We start from the raw sequence: 6,426 nt of genomic DNA on the forward strand, positions 1-6,426 counted from the left end.
GACCTTAGTTAGAAATCTGTCATTTACTACCTATGTGATGCTGGGCAAGTCACTCAGCCTCTTGACCCATTTTTTTGTCTATAAAATAAACAGGTTTAAACTAAATAGTTCTTTAGGTTCTTTCCATCACTAATCCTTTGATCTTGGAATATTTAGATTTGATCAAAGTAAAAAGTTCAAACTCTTGAATTATTTGTTTGTTATTTGTCTGTTATTCATGATTTCCCGCAGTATGGTTCCCCCTACCTTTCTATCTCTCCATCACACTATTCCCCTAACCACTATATGTCAATTAAATCAAACTAATCAGCATTCTCTGTACATATCTGCAATTTGTTTGTGTTTTTCCTTTTGCCAGAAATACCCTTCCCTTTCCTTTTCTAAATATTTTGTTCCTTTTTTATTTTAAAATGCTTTCTCTAGGAAGTCTTACCTGATCTTTCAGTTGGTAAGGAGTCCTTCTTTCCTCAGATTCCATATAGCACTTTCCTTCACCTCTAATCTGATTACCATTGTTTTGTATTAGCTACTTATGTATTTAGTATATTACTTCTATTAAACTATAAGCTCCAAGAGGTAAAAAATATTATCTTATTTAAGATTTGTATCTTCCCCAGATTATTTAGTATTGTTTAGAACATAGTAGGGGCTTCATAAATATTTGTTGTGTTGAATTTAATTCTTTTGAATCATTCTTGGATAATGTCCCTGCCTTCTGTGCCAGTAGGAGATGAGGGACTATAGTTTCAAATACGCTCATTGTTCCTCATTGGAATGGCTCATCTGATGTTACATTATTCACAGAGGAACAGCTGTTGAAAAGCATGTGTGTGTGTGTGTGTGTGTGTGTGTGTATGTATGCATATATGTATACGTGTGTGTGGTGAGCATGGGAAAATCCCTAGAACTGGAGTTCAGGGACTTGGTTTCTAGTCTACCTTTGGTACTTATAACCTCTGTGATCTTGGACCTGGATCATTGGACCTAAGTTTTTCTCATCTAGTGAACTGGTAGACCACTTAACCTAAGTCCATGCCCCTATAATCTTATTATCTTATTGCTTTCATGGGGAAAAAATCATCTTCCTGTTCAAAAAGGAAGTTGTGGTATGGAAAGAACATGCAATTTACATTCAAAAGACTTTAGTCAGAAATCTGGTTCTGTCATTTGCTACCTATGTAATACCCTGGATACAGTGCTGGGACATCTGGTTTCACAGTCCAATACTCAATATTTGGGATATTATATGTTTTTGTTTTCTAATTTACAGATTTGGGATAATCATTCTGGCTAGAGGTATGCTTCCTCCTAATGGTCTATTATTCAAATTATGTAAAGCAGTGAATAAATTATCTTTCCAATGTTGATAAGAATTATTAGAACTTCTTTAACTGCTCTTTCAATAATCCATTCCTTCTTTCAATTAATCCAGACACTTGTTGATAATATGGAATATAACATATCCATTCTATATTGTTTAATGCACAATATCTCTTCATTCCATTACCTTTGAAATTTGAACCATTGTCATTTTGAATCTGCATTGGGGTTCCATAATATAGACCTTATGCTATCTAGAGTTTTACAGGTGTTCTTCTGGGCCACATTCTTGTAGGGACAAGACACTGAATAAGTGTCAACACAAGTACATGTATATTTGCAACCTTTATCTTGGGGTATGGGTCCAATATAATCTAATTAACAAGTTTGGGCTGGTGTTTTTCCCCTTGCTATCTCTCCAGTTACTACCTGAGGAATAATCCATTCCTTTTCCAATTGACATATAATATTCCTTTGCTACTTGTTATAACAATGAATGAGATACCAATACCTCGATCTTGTGCCCACTGGTATGTGATCTGGACCCCTAAATGGTTGGTCATTTGATGAACCCATTTTGCTAGTACAGAATCATCAGTTGGTGTCAGAGCAGGGACAATACGCTGCGTAGCAATCTTTTCTAGTCGATCAGCATGTGCACTGTACTCACATGCTGATATGGTGAGGGCCACATGAGCATCTATGTGAAAAACTGACAAATTAGTAGCCAAAGACATTTTCTAGGTATCTTCCCATAATTCTTTGCCCTAGACTTGTTTGCCAGGAATTTCTCAATTTTGATTTTTCCACATGGGCATCCATGTAGCTAACCCATTAACTACCACCCATAAATCAGTGAATATATGACACTGTCCTCCTTGTTCTGCTTTGATAGCTTGATGTACTGTCATAAGTTCAGCATATTGACTTACTTCTACCTATTTGAGTACTTTCCAAAGTTCACCTAGTACATGGGTTATAGGCTACTGCTTTCCACTGTCTTTTGTGGCCCACATATTTTGCTGTCCCACCAGTAAACCATGCATGTCTCTTGTTCTTCAGTTAATCCATCATATCCCTTATTCCATTTTACTAAGGACTGTACCAACTTTTGCTTTGGTTCAGGGGGTGTATCATTTCCTTCAATGTCTATATTTGCTATAGATTCATGTGAAGCAGAAATTCTACATTTGCCTGCTTTAGATCTATTTTGAATATACCATTTCCATTTAATTATGTTAGCCTCTTGTGCATGTCCAGTTTTGTGAGAAGCTGGGGTACTCATTACACAGGTCATAATCAGGATGCTAGGCCCTAATAATACTTAAAAGCTCAAAGTCAGTTCTTCATTCTCTACCAAAGCCCAATATGCAGCTATCAGCTGCTTTTCAAAAGGGGTTTATGGAATTCCAGATGAAGGGAGCTTCCTAGACCAACATCCTCAGGGTACATTTCAGCTTTGTTGTTTTTGCCATAAACTCCAGTTTGCGTATGCATCCTGTACAGTCACTTGTAATTCCACGAGCCCACTTTGCATAGGCCATAAATTTAGGGCTAATTGTGTAGCTACCTTTGCTTCTTCAAAAGTTTTATTCTGCTCAAGTCCCCAATCAAATTCATATTTTTTCCTAGTAATTACCTATAAAGATTTCAAAATTTGTTCTCGATGTGGCATGATATTGCCATATCTTTTGGGCTTCTTTCTTATTGGTGGGGATAAGAAAATTCTGGATGTTTTGTCAGACTTGCGGGAGAATCTTTTGTAGCCCATTATTTCATTGTATACACCAAAATTTTATGGTTTGATCTGGCCCTTGAATCTTTTCAGGGTTAATCTCTCACCCTTTTCTTTACATATGCTCAATTAAAATTGTCAAATTCTTCTCAACTTCTTTTATGTTTTTTCCCTGTCTCATAATATCATCTTTGTAGTGGGTAAGCTGCGCATCAGGTACCTCTAATTCATCCAAATGCTTAGCCATAATCCTGTGACAAATAGTGAGGCTATGCTGATATCCATGTGGCAAGTGCATAAAAGGATATTGTCAGCCCTGCCAAGTGAAAGCAAATTGGTCCCATTGTTTAGAATCTGTTTGGATAGTAAAGAAAGCATTGGCTAAATCAACAACTACATACCAAACCCCGTCATGTTTCTGGATCCTTTTTATTAAGGTAATAGTATCTGGAATAGCAGCATACAAGGAGGAGTCATCTTATTCACTTGTCTATAAATCCACTGTCATCCTCCATGTCCCATCTAACTTTCATACTGGCCAGATAGGACTATTTCATCGAGTTGTGGGGACTAAGACGCCTACCTTTACATATTCCTTTATAGTATTGATAATTTCATCTTGCCCAGGTGGCACATGATACTCCTTTACTTCAGAAGATTCAGGTAAAGTGATTTATTTTTACCCACTAAAACTGTATTATTTCCTATATTCCTTACTGCAAATTGGTATCTCCCTTCAGGTAAATTTAAAGTCATACCTCTCAATATATCTTTTCCAATGATGTATTTAAGAATGTATACAATTACCATGGTATATTCTTTCTTATGTAATTGTACAATTTTCATAGTTAGCTTGACTTGTCTGGCTGGTATTTCAGCCCCTCCCAGTCCTGTGATGGTGAAAGGAGTTGTATTTCTAAACTTATCAGAGTTTCCATATATAAGGGAGACTTCTGCCCCAGTGTCTATTAATGCCTTAGTTACAGTATTCGATCCATTTTTCCTATATATGGTCAAATTGATGTGGAATCTGTAATCGCGGCTGTGCATTTCTTTAATCTGAGCAGGGGCTCAATTAATTTCCTACTCTCCCTGAAGGTGTGAGAAACTTGGATGCAAAGGTTCAGGGCAATCTCTAAGGGCAGTTCTTACTTCTGTATTTCATCTAGTATCAAGCCCCTATTCTCAGTACATTTTATATAGTTCATTAGTTGGAATACCATCTATGCTTCCAAAATTGCTCTCAATAGAGCAATAAATAATTCTTCTTTTGTCAATCCATTCTGCCACAAAATAGAAATTTCATACGCTATGAACCTGTTCATGATGCCAAATGTATCACCAACATAATATTCACAGTACTAAGGGCAACTATGAATATGCTGGTGTAGTTCTGAATTGCAAAGTACATCAGACTCTTAATATACAAGGTAAAAGAAAAACATTTATTCAGACACCAGAAAGCCAAATCCCAACATCAACAAGTCAAATCTGTCATAGTAACCAAGAGGTCAATACACATTAGCACTACAGGGGACAAAGCCATTGCCAGGACTTCCCCTCCTTCTGCCAGGGCCTTCCTACAAGCAAACACTCACAAGACTAATTATCCCTGACTGTGTTCTCCTCCGCCCTAACCACTGTCACCATCTTCCTTTCAGCTCTGCTCCACCCTTCATGTTTCAGCCATTCAGCAAGCTCCTCCTACCACATGTGATTTAGGCTTCTGTGTGATTTAAGAAGGTCACATGGACCTATTACTGAATGGAAAAGATCTTCCCATTTAAATGACCACTATACCTACCCACTGCCACTGTGCCTAGCAGATCATTTTTGGTACAGTTGAATAAAGTGAGCCTCAGTGGAAATGTTGCCTGACATTCAAACCTACCACATCACCGAAATCAAGTAAGCAGAAATAAAATGTCATGAGCTGTGATTTAGGCAGAGCACTCCACCCACAGAGAGAGAGTGGGAGGGAGTGGGAAAATCTCTGCTGTCATGAAATTTCACATGGTAGTGATAGGACCTTTGGTTTCCTACTACATTTTTTCCATGTTGCCCACTTCCTCTGACAAGCACCATGGTCCCATGGTGCCATCCATTCTTCTCTAACAGCTCCAGGATGCCACATGTGTACAGAAATATTGCCTAGATCACTTTCAAATCACCTTTAAGTTCCTGGCATGAATTCTGAATTTTCAAATAGTGTGGGAAGCAAAGAGTTTCCTTTGAGGTATGATTGGAAATTTATAAATTGTCATCTTTTTATAGCTGGCCAATATATGTTTGGGCAAGTGGAAGCAACATGAAAATGTCTATTTCTTGCTTACTAGGGTTCTTCAGGGAAAAATGGCAATTCTGGACTATTACATATGAATAAACATCAGGGACTCTCATTTAAAAAGACATTCCTAATATATGCATTGCATACACCTTTCTGGTTTTCATTTTTACTTCAGAATGAAGAAACACAATGACAGTAATGAAGGACTACTTATTTAGACCAGCAAATGGGAGTCAAAATTGTTTTGATGGTTGACTTTTTGGTGTGAGCTGAGTTACAGTTTTGCCTACCTTTGCAACTTAGCTGTGCTGTTTCAGAACCACCCTCAGGAAGTGCTACAATTTACCAAAAGGGAAAAACCCCCACAAAAACCAGCATCTTACAGTAGCATCACTATTCTTCTTTTTCCAAGGACAGTATGTCCTTTTAAAATTATTATTCATTGTTTTTCCTTTTAGATTTGCTCTCAAATGAGACATGAATGTAAGGAAGCTGAGGACTAAGGATTAGATGGTAGGTCTGCCACTAATTATTTGGATGTTGACTTTGGGCAGGTCCCTTAACCTTTATGGACCTTTGTTTCTTTATCTGTAAAAGAAGAATTTGGACTAGAAGGGCTATAATATACCCTCTAGGCATAATTCCATGACCTGTGGTCTAAAAGACTATTATAATTCAATAAATATTTATAAAGCACTGTGTACTTGGGTATTTCATGTTCCTCATCATTGTAAAACTGATTTGGTTTTTCATTAGAGTGATGATCAGACTTTTCTGTCTCTGTTTATTTCTGTCTGTCTTTGTCTCTATGTCTCTGTCTGTCTCTGTCTTTTCTCCCTCTGTCTCTCTGTCTCTCTTTCTGTCTCTGTCTCTCTCTCTGTCTCTGTCTGTGTGTGGGGGGAGACAGAGAGAGAGTGGGTGGGAGTGGGAAAAGCAGAAATATATAGTTTCTCTGTGATGCACAGTGGCATAAAAGATATAATCAAAGGAATGGATTTCTGAATGACAAGGGGGACTGGGTCATGTATTGAAAACAAGGAAAAACTTAATGTAGCTTTTTTCCCCTATATAACTCAAACCTCAA

This window comes from Notamacropus eugenii, chromosome 1 (genome assembly GCF_028372415.1).
Source record: "Notamacropus eugenii isolate mMacEug1 chromosome 1, mMacEug1.pri_v2, whole genome shotgun sequence".
Classification (NCBI taxonomy): domain Eukaryota; kingdom Metazoa; phylum Chordata; class Mammalia; order Diprotodontia; family Macropodidae; genus Notamacropus; species Notamacropus eugenii.